Source organism: Saccopteryx bilineata, chromosome 5 (assembly GCF_036850765.1).
Source record: "Saccopteryx bilineata isolate mSacBil1 chromosome 5, mSacBil1_pri_phased_curated, whole genome shotgun sequence".
Lineage (NCBI taxonomy): Eukaryota > Metazoa > Chordata > Mammalia > Chiroptera > Emballonuridae > Saccopteryx > Saccopteryx bilineata.
The window spans coordinates 97,221,999-97,244,765 of NC_089494.1; the positions used below are offsets into that span (position 1 = coordinate 97,221,999).

A 22,767-nucleotide genomic window follows, 5' to 3' on the forward strand; every position below is an offset into this window, starting at 1 on the left:
GCCACAAGGCAGAAACAGAATTTACTTTATATGGTTTCTCCCTTGAATGAGAGAATAAGACCCTGATTCTGCCATGATAAAAAAAAAAAGCAAATATAATTTTTGGTTTATAAAAAAGCCACTCAAGCCCTGGCCATTTGGCTCAGTGGTAGAGTGTCGGCCTGGCATGCAGGAGTCCCGGGTTCGATTCCCAGCCAGGGCACACAGGAGAAGCACCCATCTGCTTCTCCACCCCTCCCCCTCTCCTTCCTCTCTGTCTCTCTCTTCTCCTCCCGCAACCAAGGCTCCATTGGAGCAAAGTTGGCCCGGGCGCTGAGGATGGCTCTGTGGCCTCTGCCTCAGGCACTAGAATGGCTCTGGTTGCAACAGAGTGACGCCCCAGATGGGCAGAGCATCGCCTCCTAGTGGGCATGCCAGGTGGATCCCGGTCGGGTGCATGCGGGAGTCTGTCTGACTGCGTCCCTATTTCCAACTTCAGAAAAATACAAAAAACAAAACAAAAACAAACAAACAAAAAAAAAGACACTCAAGGGTTTAAAAATTATTTTAAATTAACAAAGAAAATTAATCTGCAAATAAGTTGGCTATCTGGAAAACTCATTTGTCCCCTACAAGTCCACAATGCACCATTGCTTTGTTCTTCCCTGTAACCTGATCCTGATGAGAAGTGACGAGAGTGTGAAAGAAAGAAGAATCTCTGGACAGAAAAGAATGTACAGAACAGAGTTCTGCATTCTGATTCTCAGTATCACCCTAAGATGCACAGGCCTTGTTAGGTCTGAAGCATTCTATGACCCATGGGATGCTAGATAGATGTCTTCTTCCTGGCTCTGCTTGGGGTCGGCTCACATGCTCCTTGCCAGCCCTTTGCTACCTCTTAGCTACTTTTGCCTTTGGGGCACCATCTCTATGCAAGTGCGTGGCAACTAACACCGCTCAGGCTCCTGGTTCTATACCTGTGGCCCGGGCTTGGCTTGCTGTGCAGGTCCAGCAAGTGAAGTAGACAGAATCGAATGTTAGATTATGTTCTCTTGCTCTTTACGGATTGCTTAATTTAAATGACCATTCTTTATTTCTAGCCTTCATTTTTCCCTCTATAAATCTTCTAAGAGGTTCTGAAGCTCCTTTTCATCCTCAGTCTCAGTTGCACTTTCAGAAGAGTATTCCTCAGTCTCACTTTGACCATGTTGCCAAAATTCTGCAATCTCAGCTCTGACACATCCAACCTCTTCTTTTCTCTGAGACAATCTGGTGACAGAGAAACTGCTTCATGGCTAGAAGCTGCTCCTGCTAGTCAGGATCTCATTCTCCTAGGCAAGGAAAATATTTTTAACTTCTTTATTTTCATTTCTACTTGAGAAATATTCTCTTTTGAAAGACTGGCTGTCCCTGCGCCATCTTGGCTTTACATTCTTGTCTTTATGCTTCTCTCATGTTTCTCTTGTGGTTGTCTCTTCATACTTTCCAAAATCCATCTTTTTTAGATAAATCCTTTATCCCACTCTGAAGATCTTGATGTAAACAATTCAAAACAAGCTCCTGTCTTCTGTATCCTCCTACATGTTCGCCTGAGGCTCTGGCAGTGGGACACAGTGGCCATATTGGACCAGTGAAAGGATTTTGTCACTTGTTTTAGTATCACATTTTCAAAGGGAACTTGTACATGTGCAATAACACTACATAGGACACCACTGCTCATCTGAATGATCAGGCTAAGCACTATAGAAATGTTCTATATAGTCATTTTGGTTTCCAATCTCTTTGTGAGACCATGGTCCGTGTGCACAACCATACAGAAAACCAGAAGATTCTTACACTGTGGCAGTCTCTCAGTAAGGGCTGGGAGTCTTGTGCTTTCTCACTTTCAGTGCTCCTCCAACAGGCTCTTCAAAGCAAGGCATAAGCTCTTTGGTAAGCAGATTTTCCAGAAGATATCTCAAATACTGCTCAGCAGGCTGGCTACAGTGTTAGGCTCATGTTCTTCCATATATGGAGACTCCTCTCTGTCACAGGCAGCTTTCAGCTCACCCACATTTAATTCCTGAAACTCTGCAGATGCCTTCACAGTTCATGCCATACTTCTCTTCATAATCTACACACACACACACACACACACACACACACACACACACACACACACTGCTGGCAGTGGAATGCCATCATCTCTCATGGTTCTCTCTGCTGCATCAGCCAAGGAATTCCAAAAACAGATTTGGTATTCAGAACATCAGCCTGCTGTACCTCAGCCTCCTGAATCGCCCTCTTCAGCTTCTTCTTTCCTTTCCACTGTTCACTACAACTGCTGCTCTCAAGTCTTCTGACTTCTCCTTGTGTTTTCCTTCTTTATACTTTCATGTTTTTCCTCTTTGGCTTTCTCATTTATTTTAAAATCCTTTTTTCTTTTTCAGAAAGTGAGATTTCTTGGCATTGTGGATACTCTTGGATTGATAGGAAGAGCTGAAATTTTAGCTTGAGCAATGGTGTCTTTGGTTATGGCTAGTGGGTTTAACAGTTAATGCAGGTAGAGGTTTCTATCCAGTAGCTGAGATATCTGGGTGGGCCTGCATGACTTAACAAGATAAGCAAGTAGTCCACCTTTGTGCCCCAGGGGTCTGCAAACAAAGCCTTCGTGCTCTAAAAATGGGATGCCCGCTGACTAGATTCAATTAACTTTGACTATGGTCTGATTAACTCTGCCTTGATATTCCAAAACTCTTACCTATTCTTTTTCTTCCCCTTATAAAAAGGTTGGGCAGTGACAGAGGGTTGAGAAGGCTTGGGAACATGACCCCAATGTGCTAAGAATAAAGCACCAATAAAAGAGTCAATTCCTGTCTCTACTTATTTGACTGAACTGGTGACAGGCAACACGAACACTGGTATTTCCAGTTTCAGGATGTCTTCATTTTTGAAGAACTTTAGGCTTCATCTCCAGAGCTATCTTCTTGAAAGGCAGCATAGTCATTGGTTCTTTTTTCCTTTTCTTAAATTTTCTTTTTTTCTCTCCATAGTCTTTTTCCTCATTAGACAGTGTACCAGAAGCCCATGGAGGCAGTCACGGAGAGACAACAGCTCACCAGTGCGATGCAATCCAGGAAATTTAGTAGAGCTGATCTTCTTAAAGGTGGGAGTTTTGGTAAGACCACTGCCATGCTCCTTCCAGCGATGTTCACTGGAGCTGCTGCTGTGAGGACAGAAGCACGTGATCCTTCTGCTTCCATGCCAAGACAGTGTAGAGAGCTTTCCTGTTATCTACCTGGAAAACCTCGTGCCCATCTCTGTGCAGCTACTGCCTCCTTGAACTCTTGCTGCCACCACAGCCCCCTGAGCCACGAGTTTAGAATTATCAGAAACAGGATGAGCCCTGTAGGTTGTATTTAAATCCACAAATTAGGATAAGGTGACATATACAGAGAGTACAATATGAGGAGAGAAGAGAACAGGCTCAGTTACTGACTGAAACATCTGCTCACTTGTGTAACCCACCACTACACTTTCACATCTATATTGTTTAAGCTTCTGAGAACAAATGGGTTGTTTCTTAGTTTTTCCAGTGACAAGCTACTTGGGCTTGAAATTTTACTTGGCTGAAGTAGTAATACCCAGCCTAACACTTACTATTGTCTACCCTTGAACCTAATGAATCTCTCCCCAGTCCTCTGCCAGGGTTCTACTCCAACAATCAGATCCATAAATCTGAGGTTAACCTTAAGCATTATCTGCCTCATTCCCTGAACTGGGCAGTCTTTACCATCAATAACAAACTGAGTCCAGTCCTGATGGCCAAACTCTTTTGAAGATCTTCCTGGTTCTACATTTTCGAGTTTCTACTTGCCTATCTCCCAGAATGCATTATGGTCAACTACCTGATCACATCACCAGTGTGATGATGACAGCCTTTACACACAACAAATATTTTTTTAAAGAAGGTATTAAAACATGAAGGAAAATATAAATGTATTTTGTTATTTTCTGTTTTAAATACTTTCTATAACTTAGCATTATTGGTCACAGAGAAATTTTAGAGGATGAAGCCAAAAGACTTGTATAGTGATTAAACTAATATAAGTTTTGCCATCAATGAACACTATAAGTTTGGACAAGTTACAATATCCCTGTGATATTCATGTAAATTAAATATAGTTATATTGTCCCAGGGACTACCAGCATATTGGTAAAACAGAACAAAAAAAGTGAATGTATTTTACAAATTAAATTTGTTAATGAATTCAATATTTTATTGATATGGGAAATTTTTGAAGATATTTCTAGAAACAAAATAATGTTTTCTTCTCTAGCTCTTACATTTAATGACACACATAATTACGTTTATTTTTTTAATGAAATAAAATTTTCAGAATCTCCGAGTGTTCTCTTCAAACTCATATGTTGAAACTTTAACCCCCAATGTGGTTGCTTTGGAGATAGTACCTATAAAGAAATACAGTTAAATGAAGGTATAAGGGTGACTGCCTGATCCAACAAGATTTGTATCTTTGTAAGAAGATCTGTGGGAAAGTGCTCCAGGTACATGAAAAGAAGAGGGCATGTGATCACAGAGAAAAGGCAACTCTCTACAAGTTAGAAGAAAAACCTTTCACCAAAATCCAAACCCTGTTGGACCATGACCTGAGACTGCCAGCTTCCCTAATTTGAAATAGATAAATTTTTGTTGTTTAAGCCACACAGCCAATAAGACTTGTTATATTCAAGCTGATGAGACCCAGTCAACTCAAGTTGATCAATATACTGAGTAATTATTATCCTTCTCGGTGCCCTCCAAATATTATTATATTTATGGTATATCAAATATGGCTTGCATTATATTTGTCATCACTTGAATATAACCTTTGATGGCTAGAGCTATATCACATTCAAGTTTGCATCCCCATTAAAAATTATATTGTTTAGTACAGAAGATGCTCAGTAAGTGCTCATTATAAGAATAATGTAGTATATGGGTTCTAGGTCTATCACCATAGAATAATTTCTTTTTCCTTTTGTTTTGTTTGCATTATGTTACCAGAGGAAACAGGCTCTTCAACAGTGTTGTGGAAAAAGAATTTCAAGAATTCTTTCATAGGAGGAGTTTGAATCGATATTGTCAAGGTTTATTAAACCTAAAAGTGACAGTACACTCTCACAGAGACAGAGAGCAGGCAGGTTATAGGGCTGTTACTGCCCTGAGGTTTTTGTTAAACTTCCTTATATTTCCTTGGGTTTAGGAAAGAACAGGCTTTCTTTCAGACTATTCTCTTTCCTGGGTTTTCCGAAGTCTGTGCTTGTACCCTCCCTCACCCCCACCCCCCCCCCACCCCCCGTACCCAATGTCTTTCTTGGATTTTACAAGACCTGTCCCCTTCCCTGATCCAATCTTTTCCCGAGTTTTCCCAGACTTGTGCCTTCCACTTTTATGGTCACCATTTTGTCTCCTACTGCTCATGTGTCACAGTGCCACATGGTCATTTGGTTTCTACTGTGCATGCACTCAGTAAAAGAAATTTCCTTGCTGTTTTCTCCCTCCCTTTTCTTTCTCCTGTGTTGGGCAGACTCCCTGGGGTGACCAAAAAGTCATCTTCCCCACCTAGTGGATGTTTAGTTCCTGTTGGCAGAACAATGTTGATGCAGTTACTCCCTGGGGTGGCAATAAAGCTGTTTTTTCCTTCTTAATCAGATGTGTAACTCTGTTCACTCCTCACTCTGTATTAATATCTAATAACTGCCTACTCTAACAATGATATATCTGGGTCCACTTTTAAGAAATATTTTTTTTTGTTTTTGTTTTTTGGTTTCTTTGCTGGTTTGATTTTTTTTTGACAGTGGTTTGACATGATCCACAAATCATGGTGAGTCAGATTTGTTGCTATAAAAATTTTTATCTCAGAGCATTATTTTTCACTAACCTCTTGTGTAATAAATATACTAGACAACATGAAAAGCACGGATTTCTGAATAGATAACTGTGCCATCTTCGATACAAAGTCAAGAATCTAATTTGACAGAAGAGAAGCACGAAGGGCCAATACTCAGGCATACATGAATAAATCAGAAAGTACCAGAATCTTGCAAAACTATTCCAGATGCAAGAGTGACAAGAGAAGAATAAGGGACCAATGCTGCATGAATATGACAGCCAGCAAGGGGAACACATTAGAATATAAAAGAGGTCATTGTTACATTTTTAATAGGTTAGCTTCAGAAGTAGACTTTTTTGCTGATATTAGAAAGTTGTAGCCTGACCTGTGGTGGCGCAGTGGATAAAGCATCGACCTGGAAATGCTGAGGTCGCCGGTTCGAAACCCTGGGCTTGCCTGGTCAAGGCACATATGGGAGTTGATGCTTCCTGCTCCTCCCCCCTTCTCTCTCTCTCTCTCTCTCCTTTCTAAAATGAATAAAAAATAAAAAATAAAAAAAAATAAAAATAAAAAAAGAAAGTTGTAGTTTTCAAGCCAGAGTTATATTTATAAACATTAGAAGACATGCTGGTGTATTTCATCTAAACCAGGAAAAGAAAAGAAGGAAGGGAGTAAAGGAGGGGGGGGAGGGAAGGAGGGAAAGAAAGAAAAAGGCTGTGAAGGAAGGGAAGAAGGAAGAAGCAAAAGCAATAGCTGTTTTTCACTGAAGAATCCTAATTAATGCATTTGAAGAAATGACAAAAATAGAATTATTATTAGAAGTAAAATTGCCATTAGAACTCAAAAATTATATTTGCAGCTAGTAAGTTTCACCAATGGATATTAAAATTAATGGGTGAAAGCTTAAGCAGAAACAAGAAATTTTCAGTCTTAAAGTATCTTTCTCCCAAATTTTAGTAATTACAAAGGTAAAAGTAGAAACTTAACAAGATGAATCTGTTAGATACTGTCTTAGACAAACTATCAAGATTCAACATTAACATCTTAAGTGTTATACATAAACATTGTGTACCACTTAATGTGATGTCTTGAGAGGGACACTGTGCCTTTGTGGAATCCTTCCTCATGACCTAACTGTAATACAGAACCTAAATTTAAAGGTGATCTCAAATCAAGGAACATTCCATATAATAATTGACCAATGCTCTTCAAAAGTATCAAGATCAGAAAAAAGAAGAAACTAGTAATTATCACCTATTGAAGGAAACCAAAGAGACATGAGAGCTAAATGAAATGTGGAATTCTGAATTGAGTCTTAGATATGGAAAAAAAAGACATTATTGAAAAAACAAAAACAGGTAAACCCCGAATATATTCAGGACTTTAGTTTATAATAGTAAGCCAATATAAATTTCTTAGTTAATTTCAACACATATGATTTTTTTCAAGGATGTCAAAATAAAGAAGCAAGGTAGAAAAATATGAGAATTTTCTCTGCATATTTAGAACTTCCTTTCAAGTCTAAAATTGTCTCAAAAACTATGTAAAATACTTATAATTAAAATTTACAATAAAATGAAATATAATAAATAAATAAAGACTTTGATATAACAAAAGATAGACATGCTTAATATGACCACTCTCAAACTGAGTTAGTTAGTAGCTTGCATTAAATGACAGGAGGGCCTCTACTTTGCTTCAGACTGATACAAATTGTTTCCTTGTTTTACCATTCTAATTTGCAATTATTTGTCTTTCAAAATTATATCATTCATCTTAGAACAATTGTTAAAACAAATCTCCCTAAACTACTGATTCTAACACAATGAAAATTTAAAAAAAAATCCATAGAATATTATATATGCCTTTGCCTGGTTATAATTTGCAAAGTTAAGAATTAATATATCAAGATCATAAAATATTATAGCTTCTAGTTCAAGCAAAAAACTATAAAAAATAGAAAATATCATAGTACACATTATCATACTACGTATGAAATTACCGATTTAGAAAGAGAAATATTAAAGTGATCATTGTTCTGATGATAAAATCTCTGAATAGAAATTGCCATGGTATCTGGTTGGTTTATCAATAAGATTGCAATTTCCCTTGAGCCTATACCATACTTCATTCTGCCTTCTCAGGATTTCATCTCTTCTATCACTGATGATCTGAACTTCTCTCAGAGGATTTAATTAGACTAGCTGGACAGGTAATCTAATGCTCATGACCACATTTAATTTGGATGGCCTGAGTTTAAAATGATCATCAAAGGCAGTGAGGGAGAAGAGAAGAAGTGGAGTGGAGCTAACAATTTCACCTAATTATCGACAGAGAATTGTCCCTGCTCAGGAAATGAGCCTATCTTACAAGGCTTCTTGGAGTCCAACGGAGCTTGGAAACATCACACACATATATTGCTAACTGTTCCTGCAAGTAACTGGCTGACATGTAGAAATGGGAGTTCAACTACATCTCTAAACTCAGAGGTCAATCCCTGAGTCATTATAACCTAGGAAAGTCTAGATACTAATTGAGGGATGGAACTCTTGAGGAAAATGGATCTTGTTAGATGTAGCTGGGCTTTTCCTGAAGCCCCGTTGTGGAGTCAGTTTGCTTTCAATTTTCCAGGAACTCTATCCCATAGCATACATCATTTGACCTGAAGGTGATTAATTTCACTTTCCCTTCGCTCTTTCTAGAAATAAGCAATCTCTTAGTTTTGTAGTAAAAGTGATACAGGAGTGGACCTTTTAGGCTTAAACATATTTCTCTTTTTTTTCAGAGTCACCTGGACCAGAGTTTATTATTTTTTTATAATTTTGTTAATTTATAATGGTTATCTTAAGGGTTCTCTTTTTGAGATATAATGATAGAGAGATATAATGATTTGAGATATAATGAATACATTAAGCAAGTTAATCACCATTTCCATCTAAGCATAAGAATGTTATTTAACTCATTCTCCTAAATGTATAGAATGAGGTCTGGGGAAGGAGTAAATGAAATCTATAAAGATAAGTACAAATTTTAAGTGATTTTAAAAGAAGTGTCCAACTTAAATGATTTTATTGGAATTGTTATGCTTTATTGGGAAGAAGTCATCCACTGAATGAGTGGATCCTTCCTTCACAGTTCTTAATGGGTCCTCAGTTTTCACACTATTATTTCATGTTTTTCCAGAGAACATGAGAAACAAACCTAATGGGAGCTGAAAATAAATCAATAAATAATTTAGTTCTCCCTCTTATTCCCAAATGCTTTTCTCAATTGTCTGTGCCTTCTCTAGTCACAGGAACCTCAGTGCTCAGTTAAAGTGAAGTAGACCTGAGCTGGAGCCCGATGTCACACTGTCCCTGCTGTTTATTGCAGCTAGGCTTGACCTGGAACACATTATGTTTTGTGTGGTAACAGTGTTTAACCGGGTGCCTGCCTTGTGCTTCCACTGCATGGGTCCTTGATCTTCCCTTGGGGACTTGTGTGCAGAAAGCCCCCGCAGGACTCCAGCCTTGTTTCATTCACTGCTTCTTGTGCCTGTGTATGCCCATCAGACTTTTCTCATTCTTGCCGTGTTGCCTGCATCTTTTAAACGACTGCTTTTTTTATTTTTTTTTTACTTTGATTAATCTACATCTCAGTTTCTGTTGATTGGTCTATAAATTTAAATTCTTATGTTCCTTTCCCTTCAGTTAATAAAGGGAAATCAATTTAACTGACACACAGCATAATTTTTTCTATTTATCATGCTTTAAAAGTTCTCTTCTTTTAGGGACCAAGAAAACATTTATTGCCATTGCTGGCCATCCTGGTAATTAATATCCGGGCGTACTGTTGTGGGAGAAGCGTTGGTGCTAAAACACCACTCCCAGCCAGGTCTAATTTTAATCCATGTCTAATAAGGAAATTACATCCATATTTTAAAAGAATGTTGATATGCATTGATAAGTAGAAATCTTAAGAATCGTGTTTCAAGTAACAAAAAGATGTTTTTAAATTCACCTAATGTAAAGAAAAGACAAACTGGCAATCTATTAGATGAATATTGAGCTATCATAGAAAAACTAAGGAGATGAAATGCAACAGGAATAAGTCATTTATTTTCTTTTACTTTCTTTTCTCTATGTCTCACACTACTCAACAAATAATCTAGTATCTGTGTATTTATTTTGTTTATCTTCCTTTGGTTTATTTTATTTGTTTGTTTGTTTATTTATTTTGTTTTTAGTGAAAGAAGGGGAGATAGACAGACTCTTGCCTGTGCCCTGACTGGGACTCACCCCGTAATCCTGTCTGGGCCTGATTTGAGCAAATCAACCGAGCTATCCTCAGTGCCTGAGGCCAATGCCACTAGCTGTGAGAAAAAGAGGTAGAGAATGGGGAAAGGGAGGGAGAGAGAAGCAGATGATTGGTTCTCATATGTGTCCTGAACAGGGATCAAACCTTGGATGTCCGCTCAGTGGGCCAATGCTCTATTCACTGAGCCAACAGGACAGGGCCTCTTCTCCTTCTTTAAATACCCTTTACTTTCTGCTTTTGAACATAGATGGCCACCTTAGCCTTGACTTTCATGGCCTCTTAACTGTTCTACAAACATACTGAGTGTCTGGGTGCCAATTCCAAAGTATCTGCAGGAAGAATCTAATTGCATTATCTTGGCCTAGGTGTTTGCCCCTAGTTTTCTTAGTATTAGTTATAGCTCAGCCAGCTGCCTTATCAGCAAGGTGTGTGAGGAGACTCTCAGAGAAGAAAACCAGTTTCCCAGGTATCACTGCAAGTACTACTGTTTGGTCTGTAGCACTGACTCCAGGTTTTGTTTTACTGAAAGAAGTAATTTATGTGTTCATTATGTTGGTTTTACATATAACTATGAAAAAGGTAGCAAAGTATTTTACTGTGATTTGTAAAATTAAGTCTTTGCTAATGAGATTTCTGCTCCTGCTATCAAAACTCATTTCTAAGCACAATTTTTTCATTCTTTTTCTAAGTATTTACTGTCCTTTATTATGCTAAGGTCATTTTCTTTTCTTTTTTTATTTGGATATTAAATTTAATGGAGTGACATTAGTCCATAAGGACATGTAGGTTTTAGGTAAAGATCTTCATAGAATGTAAACTGTTAATTGCATTGTGTGCCCATCACTCAAAGTCAAATTATTTTCTATCACCATATATTTGTCCTTTTATACTCCTTTCTCCCTCACCTTCTTCCCTGTGGCAGCCACCTCACTTTTATCTATGTCCATGTGTCTTAGTTTTACATCCCACCTATGTGTGAGATCATCCAAGGTAATTTTCAAGATTACTTTCACTAGATTTAAGAGTACAAGACAGGCCCTGGTCAGTTGGTTCAGTGGTAGAGTGTCATCCCAGTGTGTAGATGTTCCAGGTTCAATTCTCAGTCAGCGTACACAGAAGAAGTGCCCATCTGCTTCTCCACCCCTCCTCCCTCCTTCTCTCTCTCTCTCTCTTTCCTTCCTACAGCCATAGCTCGATTGAAACCAGTTGGCCTCGGTTGCCATGGCCTCTGCCTCAGACACTAAGAAGACCTCAGTTGCTGAGAAATTGAGCAACAAACACCCTAGATGGGCAGAGCATCACACCGTAGTGGGCTTGCTGGGTGGATCTCAGTCTGAGTGCATGCAGGAGTCTATCTGTCTGCCTCCCCTTCTCTCACTGAATAAAGAGTACAAAACTAATTTTCCAATAGAATTCATAGTCACTTATATTACATATGTGGTTCCCTATTTTAATGGTTCTCAAAGGTTTAGGAGGCATATCACCTACAGCGTCCAGATAGGGCCTGGAATTTGTATTTCTAACAAGTTCCTAGGTGATGCCGATGCTTTTGATTCTGAAATCTCACATTAATAACCCCTGACATGATTCATTGTTACTCTCATGACAATAGAATATAATGTAAAAAAAGGTCTTATGTTTCATCATCAAGATCCAAGAGGAGAATATCTTGCATTATTCCACAATCTATATTATGTCCTTATTCTAATATCCTTGAACTATTACAAACAAGGGACTTTTGAAATTGTTAGGTCCTTCTTTATTTTATACATGTTCATACTGCATTAATGAGTTTAACCACTTCCATATACCACCTCCATTATTATGTCCTTAATATCTTTATTTATATTTTTATTTATATATATCTTAATATATTTTAAAATTTTTAAAAATTATGGCACTCCATAGGTGGAAAAGAAACATCTCTTTTCTTAAATTAAAGGTAACTATAAAAATAAATTTAAAATGTTTATTTTCAAAAGTAATATGCCATACTAAATCAAATAGTTTCAAAATGCATATGGAAAAGAAATTATTTAATCAGAATTCTTGTGATTTATTCTTAATAAAGGAGTAATCAATCGGTGTTACTTTGCTTAAGATAAAAAAGAAATTTGACATCATTAATTCCATTTTTTAGTTGTGTCATTTGCTTTCATGGCAAATCCCAATACATATGTGTGTGTGGTTAGAAAGGCCAGAAGAGGGCTAGAACTTTCTTTGAAATAGTTGGCTATTAATATTTACTTCTAATGCTATAATGCAACTTATTTTGTTCAAATAATAGAGTTTCAAGAAGAGCTCTAAAGCCATCCCAGAAGTTGTACTAATGAGTTTTCTAATGTCTGCAATGTCAAGAAAAAACTAAATTTCTTCTCTCCTACACTGTCATGCTATTTCAGTAAAAACTTATGGAAATCATTATATTATTCAAAATTTTTTGGTAATGTTCCAACATGTCTTCAGTGATTTAGCTGGTAAATTTATAGTCAGGTTCTTCTGAAAAGAATATTTTTTAGAAATACTGAATGAATGAGTAAAGTTCAAGTATCCACTCTCAAGTTACTTTATGTGCCCTGTCAATCACAGTAAAAAGAACAAACGCATGCACTGAATAGCCTATATAAAATATTTTTCAATTCTAACTTTACAAGGTTCATATCACAATATTTACATTTTCCAGTTAATGAGAATATTAGTACAGTCCAAAATTAAGTAATTTATATAAATTTCTTTTGTGGAAGGGTCTTTTTTGAAAATTGTAGCATGATTCAAAAGAAACTTTGAGATCCTATATGTACAAAAACTTTTACCTCCAGCTTCCCATGATGCCTGCACAATGCCAGTAAATCATCATAATCATGATACCTGGAACCACACAACCCAGAGGCATCACTTACCTGCTTCTTGATATATGGGGAGTTATTTGACAGCCCTCTGCCTGAATTTCTTCCCTACAAAACAATCATAATTCAAGCACCTGGTTCTGTTTTGTAGGTGCACAGCGGCCTATCCGACCGCATGATAAGATTTCTTGATAGACTCGTAGGAGAAAAGGAGCAAGGCAGTACAGGTGGTCCTCAGGTTACAACAAAATTCGGTTCTTACAACAGTGGCGTAACCCAAATTTTGATGTAAGTTGAAGTTCACCCTAGCCTAAGTCACTTACTTATCCTAACACAGTTGTAGCATAAAAACACAATTAAGCTCCAGAAAAAAGAAAAGGACATAAATATACTGTACTCTACTCTGTACTGTAGTAACAGAAAAAAATGAGTTCCAAAAACTGTACAACACTAATGGCATAAGCCAAAATACTTCTCAAATTTTTTAACTTTTTATGAGAGTGAGCATCCTAAACTCTAAACCTCATAGGTCCTGTCTGTCATAACCCGAGTACTAGCTGTAACCCCTACAAACTCCAGGGTTGTTCCTCAGAGATCCTCCAGAGTCATAAAGCTGGGATGGCTCTAAAGCACACTCTCATGGAAAGAATGATATCCTGCATTAATTAAATATTTGTAAGCTGGTTGGACTAAATATGGGTAGAAGACACCTAAAGTTCTACCCACCAAAGGGCCTTCCTGGCTTGTTTCTTGAGTTGAAATGTTGTACCACTTTGTGGTTTTATCAGTTTGAAATCTCTTCTCCTTCCCTGAAGTGGTTCAGCCTAGCTAACCCAGCTTCCCACCAAACCACTGGAAGAAGGCAAAGAGAGGGAAGCCCACAATCACTGGAAACCAAAAATCTTGACTTTATAAGAATTTCCTGAGTATTAAACGGTAATCCATGCAAAAAGGTTTGAACAACATAAAAGTAGACCAGTGCTCAATACAAATCATTTATTGTCAATGTTGTATAAGCATTTTGCAAAACACATTATTTCTTTGTTTTGTTTACCTTTCTCAACACTATGAGGTAAATGTTATTATGGCTCTGTTTTTAGGATATAAAATAATAATAATTAGAGTTCAGAGAGGTTACTTTTGTGCTCAAAGTCAGAAAACTCGGTGGCAAGCAGGCTGTCAGAATTTAAGGCAGTTTAATTTCCTAAAATATGGTACTTCAGAACATTAGTTGAAAATCCTAGTAAAAAATGCAGACTGTGGAGCAACCTTATACTGCAGTTCATTCAGCAGAACTAGGGAAGCTCTGCAAATTAGTACCCTAATTAAAAAAATAAAATGACACTGACATGAAGATTATTTGGAAGTTATTGGGAAACATCATCTATAGATGGCAGAGGAGTAATCATAAAAGTTATCATCCAAAATAAATGCTTTTGGGAAAGTAGACATAATAGAAAAAATAGACCAGAAACTTGGGAGACATCTATAACAATTTATCTACAAGTGATATGAAACAGGAGGGTAACAAAAGATGATCAGATTTTGCACAAATGAATGACTTAGTGGGTCAGAGTTTAAGATAATTTAAGATATAATCATAAAGGTGTTATTAGGAGAAAGACAAATTTAAAAATTAAAGAGTACTTCTAGGACAGGATCAGGTAAGCAGCATAGAATAAGTAGTGAATGTTATGAGCTAAGACAGGAGGGAGAAAGATACTGAAGTGCTGAGTACATGCTCTTTCTACTTCCTCAGCACGACAAGCATATATATTAAAGTAAAATTTCACTGGATCATCATGCAAGTGAACACAGCTAATAAATTTTATAATAAATTGTCAAAAACTACTCTCCTGACTTTAAATCTATAACTCTCGCTCTTTGGCAATAGCTGTAGAAGCTTATAGAAGATAAAGAAAGAGAGAAGATGAAAACAAACTTCATCTCTTTGAAACATTGCCTAGGACCAACCTCTCCGCATAGCTCGTGATTAAGAATCAGGAGAGGACAAATCAGTAGGTGGGTGTGGTTTGCCTCTAATTTTGTTCACTGTCTGTTTGTCTGTTTTTCTTATTCCAACCCAGAGCAACTGTCCTCTAATAAAATAGTTATTTTCTTTAAAGAGGACATTGTGACAGTCTATGAAAAGAATGGTGATATTTTTGCCATTTTGTGAAATTAGTAACATTTGTCTTGCAAAATTGTTTTTACAACTTGATACTGTATTTACACTAGGTGAAATTTTACAAAAAATAACTGAAGGCTGAGTATCTTCTGTATTACATAAGCCACTTAAATTTTAATTTATCTCAATAATTTGAGATTTGATGGGCCTCTGTAAGCAACTTCTAAAACTTTCTCAATTTTATGAGTGCTTCTGAGGTAGATAGTCAACAAACACCACTATTGTGGAGATAATATAGTATAAGAAAAGGCCTACCTGACATCCCACCACAGAATTAGTGACCAAGGATTACTACATTTAACTTCTTTTCTTTAATAAGACACTGTTGCCCTGGTTTCTCTTATCTCCAGTTACACATAGGCAAGAAAAAGTCACAAAAAGCATATACAAGGAACAAGAAACTATGATAAAACAATGTGTCCTCATGAAATGTGAAATGCCCTAAAATAAACATTTTTTCTCTACAACTCCCTTTCTTCACCACAACACTCAAACCACCCAAATACTTTGAACTTCCAAAAATGTCTAGACTAACAAAATTTAAATCAAAATTGATTAATCTAAAATTAAGAAACCATCCAAGCCAGATAGCGTAGTTGGTTAGAATGTTGCCCCAATATGCCAAGGTTGTGGGTTCTGTTCTCAGGACACAGACAAGAATCAACAAATGAATGCATAACTATAACAACAAATCTCTTTCTCTCCCTTCCTCTTTCTCTAAAAATAAATAAAAAATAAAATAAAAATAATTAAATACTAAGAAACTATAGAGCTTAAAAACAAGATATATTTTATATATTTTGAAACATGAGCAAAATAAAAAGAAATAAACTTGTCACAGAAATTTGTTTTGTTTTTTTATTTCTTTTGTTTGTTTTTGACAGAGACAGAGAGAGGGTCAGAGAGAGGGACAGATAGGAACAGACAGGAAAGGAAAGAGATAAAAAGGCATCAATTCTTCATTGATTGCTTTCTCATATGTGCCTTGACTGCGGCGAGAGGGAGGGGCTACAGCAGAGCGAGTGACCTCTTGCTCAAGCCAGTGACCTTGGGCTCAAGCCAGCAACCCTTGTGCTCAAGCCAGTACCATAGGATCATGTCTATGATCCCACGCTCAAGCAACCCCACACTCAAGCTGGTGAGCCTATGCTCAAACCGGATGAACCCGTGCTCAAACCAGTGACCTCAAAGTTTCAAACCTGGATCGTTCACATCCCAGTCTGATGCTCTATCTACTGTGCTACTACCTGTACAGGCATAATGAAAACTAATTGAAAGACAACATATAATGGAGCCAATATTGATGGGTTATTGGCCTGTCTCCACTTGCGGCATTCCCATGATAATTATGTCCAGTGCAATGTTAGAAATGATGATTTTGAAGTATAACTTTGAAGATTGCTCTGAAATAGCCAAAGAAAAATTTTATCAGGAGGATTGAAATTATACCAAGCATATTTTCTGATCACAAGGTTTTGAAATTATAATTCAACTATAAAAAAGAAATAAACACATAAATATATGAAAATTAAAGAACATCTAAAAAATGAATGAGTCAAAAAAGAAATAAAAGCAAAAATCAAAAGATATATTCAGACAAATGAAAATGACAACATGACATATCAAAATTTCTGAAATGCAGCGATAGCCCTAATAAGAGGGAAGTTTATATCATTACAGGCTAACCTCTAGAAACAAGAGAGACTGACCAGGCAGTGGCGCAGTGGATAGAGCATCAGACTGGGATGTGGAGGACCCAGGTTCAAGACCCCGAGGTTGCCAGCTTGAGTGCAGGCTCATCTGATTTGAGCAAAGCTCACCAGCTTGGACCCAAAGTCGCTGGCTCGAGCAAGGGGTTACTCGGTCTGCTGTAGCTCCACAGTCATTGCACATATGAAAAAGCAATTAATGAAAAACTAAGATGTCACAACAAAAAACTAATGATTGATGCTTCTCATTTTTCTCTGTTCATGTCTGTCTGTCCCTATCTATTTCTCTCTCTGACTCTCTCTCTGTCTCTGTAAAAAACAAACAAACAAACAAAAAAAAAAAACAAGAGAGATCCCAAACAAATAACCTAACATCACACCTTAAGGAACTAGAGAGTGACATCAGAGAAATGGCACTGTGAGGAGCGCCACTAACAAATCTCCCCAAAATTTCAACAAGTTCATCAACCAGAGACAGAAAAATCTATTCTTGGAGCATCTGGGAGTCCCATATACTGAAAACAAAGGTATGATCAAGTGAAATATTGACTAAATATATAATCAAACCTGAAGAAAATTTGATGGAGAAAGGAACACTCTGCCTTCCTCACTAACCTGAGCAAAGGCTGCTTTCACTTGGAACTGAGGTGGGGGGGGGGCTAAGGGTGTGGAGGAAGCTAGGCTGTGGCACAGACGTTCATTCAAGCTGAGGAAAGAGTTCACCTGTAGTGAATCAGCCCACGCGAGCTAACAGCAGCTCCCTTAACAGCAGCTGCCAGTGGCGGGCAGGGAGCATTCAAGCTAACAATCAAGCATCAGGGGAGGGGCGTGCGGGCAGCTTGCAGTCTGTCTCTGGAGCAGATCTGCGGATCCAATCGCTGAAATTAGCTTAACCCAGGGTCTGCTCACCTTCCAACTGACCTACGCGGCTCTAACTGACAAGATCTCTCTCAGTTCAGCAATCTAAGACAAGAGGCGTGATTTTTTTAGTGCCTCTTGCTAAAGGGGTGGGAGCAACTTCTGATTGGCAGAGCTTTCATACTCAGGGATATACGCTAAAAGGAGGGACTTGGCAACTGTTAAGACCTCCTGTACTGCAGGCAGCAACTAGGGCATCTTCTTCCCAGCCAAAACAGGTTACAAAGTGCAAAAAGCCTGGGGAGAGTGGTCCCACAGAGTGTTAGGCTTGCTGAACAGGCCTGGAGGCTCATAGAAAGTCACCTTGAGAGCAATTGGCTCCCAGCCCCACCTGATTATGCTGGCGGCTCTGACTGACAGAGCTTTACCTAGAGCCCTGTGTTGAGTGGGGATAGAGTGGGGATTTGCCAGCAATTTGAGCCTCTTACTCCCCAGGCAGAGGCAGCGGCAGCCTCATAGCTGGATCATCAGGCTGCTAATTCAGGAAGGAGAGACTAAGAGAGAGGCTCCGGGAAAACAGACTCTCTCATTGTTGGAGCTTGCAAACATTAAAAAGCCTTGCCTACCAATGAGATTGAAACCTAATATATGACATCACCTTAGAGTCTCATCAACTGCAAATCTCTACCTAAGCATGCCACAGGGGCAGAACCTGGGGTACAGAGTCACCTACCAGGAAAAGGGAAAGGAAAGAAAAAGGAAGAAGTTAACCTCTCAAACTCAAGAAAAATCCACAGACTTTATAACTTGTTCCACTATGTTTTTTGTTTCTTTCATCGTCTGGCCTTTATTATTATTATATCTTTTTCCTCCACCTTGGTCCTTTTATTCTCTTCCCATCTTATTCTTTCCTCTTCTTGAACTACACTACCATAAGTGTTAAATTTCCCATTTTAGTTCTTTTCTCCTTCCTTACTCTTCATGAGGGTTACACTCCAAAACCATTAACTCTCTCTCTCTCTTTTTGTTTTTTTTCTTTTTTCTTCTTTTCATTCCCCCCCTTTTTTTTTCTCCCTCTCTATTAGTTTCTTCTTTTCTCCTTTCACTTTTCCTTTAATTTAATCCTCAAACACGAACAAATTATTTTATTTGGGACTCAAGTTTTTTTGTGTGTGGCATTTTAGGTGCTTTTTACTTCACTTTTTAACTCATTAGCATCCCTCCCAACACAGGATCTCCATTCTATTTAGTATTTGCTCCACTTAATACAATAGTAATTTTTTTTTCTGTTTCCGTCTTATCCCTCTCATATATCTCTTAGTCGACCATCACTTACAAGCAAATCATTTTATACTTGACCCAATTTTTTTTCCTTTTTTGAATTTTGTGGGTCCCTACCACCTTTTTAGCCCCTTGAACACTTCCCCCTAACACAGGTCCTCCATTATAGGCAGTTTTTGTTCCATTTTGCATAATATAATTCACAGTTCATCAAGATATTTTCCTAAGGAGGATGGGAGAGGAGGGGAAGAGATAAAAAAAAAGGGGAAATAATAAATTATTATTTTTGTTTTTTTTTATTATTATTTCATTTTTTTTCTCCAAATCTTTTTCCATTTTTTTACATTTTATTCTTTATTAATTCTCATTAGTGCTATCAACAAGATGACCCTCAGATGCCATTAAAAAAAAGAAATTGGGCCCTGGCCGGTTGGCTCAGTGGTAGAGTGTTGGCCTGGTGTGCAGAAGTCCCAGGTTTGATTCCCAGCCAGGGAACACAGGAGAAGTGCCCATCTGCTTCTCCACCCCTCCCCCTCTCCTTCCTCTCTGTCTCTCTCTTCCCTCCTGCAGCCAAGGCTCCATTGGAGCAAAGATGGCCCGGGCGCTGAGGATGGCTCCTTGGCCTTTGCCCCAGGCACTAGAGTGGCTCTGGTTGCAACAGAGCCATGCCCCGGAGGGGCAGAGCATCAGCCCCTGGTGGGCAGAGTGTCACCCCTGGTGGGCGTGCCGGGTGGATCCCGGTCGGGTGCATGCGGGAGTCTGTCTGATTGTCTCTCCCCGTTTCCAGCTTCAGAAAAATACAAAAAAAAAAAAGGAAATCGAATATCATGGATACAAAAGATAGAGAAGTAACACAGATAGATGTGGAAAAATCGATGGAGAAAAAATTTAATATATTGGAAACCTTGGAGCTAAATGACAGAGAATTTAAAATAGAAATCCTAAAAATACTCAGAGATATACAAGAAAACACAGAAAGGCAATTTAGGGAGCTCAGAAAACAACTCAACGAACACAAAGAATGTATCACCAAGGAAATTGAAACTATAAAAACAATCCAAACAGAGATGAAAAACTCAATTTATGAGCTAAAAAACAAGGTAACAAGCTTAGCCAATAGAACAGGACAGACAGAAGGTAGGATTAGTGACATAGAAGATAAGCAACTTGAGGCACAACAGAGAGAAGAAGAGAGAGACTCAAAAATTAAAAAAAAAAATGAGAAATCCCTACAGGAATTGTCTGAATCCATCAAAAAGAATAACATAAGAATAATAGGTATATCAGAGGAAGAAAAGAGAGAAAATGGAATGGAGAATATATTCAAACAAATAATACACAAGAATTTCCTAAGCCTGTGGAAAGAACTAAAGCCTCAAATTCAAGAAGCAAACAGAACACTGAGTTTTATTAACCACAACAAACCTACTCCAAGGCACATCATAATGAAATTGGCACAAACCAATGACAAAGAAAAAATTTTCAAGGCAGACAGGGAAAAAAAGAATACGACATATAATGGAAACCCTATTAGACTGTCATCAGGTTTCTCAGCAGAAATTCTACAACTTAGAAGACAGGACCCCAATATTTAAAGCCCTGAAAGAGAGGAACTTTCAGCCAAGAATACTATACCCAACAAAGCTATGCTTCAAATATGAAGGAGAAATAAAAACATTCACAAGTACAGAAAAGATGAAGGAATTTATCATCAGAAAACCCTCACTCCATGAAATACTGAAGGGGGTTTTCCAACCAGATCCAAAGAACAAAACAAAACAAAACCACAAGTAAAAGCTCCACCAAGAACACAATAAAACCAAATTTAAACTGTGACAACAACAACAAAAAAAAGGGAGAGGACAGAGATAAACAGGAGCAAAGAAAGATGGAGTGCAGAAATACTCATAAGATAGGGTACTACAATGAATATGGTAGTGGTAAAAACCCTTTTCATTACTTAATAGTAACCACCCTTGAAAAAACCACCACAGAAGTACATGACTTAAAAAAGGTAGCAACAGAGGAAAGAAGTATGGAATACAGACAAACAAAAAGAAATGATAGAACCACAAATGAGAAGAATCAAACAAGATACAAAAATAACAGAAAGCAATTTATAAAATGGCAATAAGGAACCCACAAGTGTCAATAATTACACTAAATGTAATTGGATTAAACTCACCAAAAAAAGACACAGAGTAGCAGAATGGATTAAAAAAGTAATCCAACTATATGCTGCCTACAAGAAACACATCTAAGCAACAAGGATAAAAACAAATTCAAAGTGAAAGGCTCGAAAACTAATACTCCAAGCAAATAACATCCAAAAAAAAAGCAATACTCATATCTAATAATGCTGACTACAAGACAGAAAAAGTACTCAGAGATAAAAATGGTCATTTCATAATGATTAAGGAGACACTGAATCAAGAAGACATAACAATCCTTAATATATATGCACCAAACCAAGGAGCACCAAAAAATATGACAGCAATTTATTGACCTAAAAACAAAAACTGACAAAAATACAGTCATACTTGGAGACCTCAATACACCACTGATGGCTCTAGATCATTCATCCAAACAGAAAATCAATAAAGATATATTGGCCTTGAACGAAACACTAGAACACCTGGATATGATAGACATCTACAGGACATTTCATCCCAAAGTGAAAGAGTACACATTTTTCTCTAGTGTACATGGAACATTCTCAAGAATTGACCATATGTTGGGCCACAAAAATAACACCAGCAAATTCAGAAAAATTGAAATTGTAGCAAGCATATTTTCAGATCATAAAGCCTTGAAACCAGAATTCAACTGCAAAAAAGAGGAAAAAAAACCCACAAAAATGTGAAAACTAAACAACATACTTTTAAAAAATGAATGGGTCAAAGAAGAAATAAGCACAGAGATCAAAGGATATATACAGACAAATGAAAATGACAATACAACATATCAGAATCTCTGGGATGCAGCAAAAGCAGTAATAAGAGGGAAGTTCATATCACTTCAAGCCTATATGAACAAACAAGAGAGAGCCCAAGTAAACCACTTAACCTCACACATTAAGGAACTTGAAAAAGAAGAAAAAGACAACACAAAACCAGCCAAAGAAAGGAAATAATAAAAATCAGAGCAGAAATAAATGAAATAGAAAACAGAAAAACTATAGAAAAAATTAATAAAACAAGGAGCTGGTTCTTTGAAAAGATCAGCAAAATTGACAAACCCTTGGCAAGACTCACAAAGGAAAAAAAGAAAGGCCTCATATAAATAAAATCCAAAATGAAAGAGGAGAATTCACCACAGACATCATAGATATACAAAGAATTATTGTAGAATACTATGAAAAACTATATGCCATCAAATTAAACAATCTAGAAGAAATAGATAAGTACCTAGAACAATACAACCTTCCTAGACTGAGTCATGAAGAAGCAGAAAGCCTAAACAGACCAATTAGCAGGGAAGAAATAGAAAAAACTATTAAAAACCTCCCCAAAAATATAAGTCCAGGCCCCGACGGTTATACTGGTGAATTCTATCAAACATTCAAACAAGACTTGGTTCCTATTCTACTCAAAGTCTTCCATAAAATGAAGAAGAAGCAATACTTCCAAACACATTTTATTAGGCCAACATAACCCTCATACCAAAAACCTAGGAAGGACGGAACAAAAAGAGGAAACTAAAGACCAACATCTCTAATGAATACAGATACAAAA

The 22,767-nt window shown here is 37.5% G+C and overlaps 1 pseudogene; it reads right to left on the minus strand.

Annotated features, from left to right (window-relative positions):
* Positions 1 to 1,082: 1,082 nt before the first annotated feature.
* Positions 1,083 to 5,443, minus strand: LOC136306516 (ralA-binding protein 1-like; annotated as a pseudogene).
* Positions 5,444 to 22,767: the final 17,324 nt, after the last annotated feature.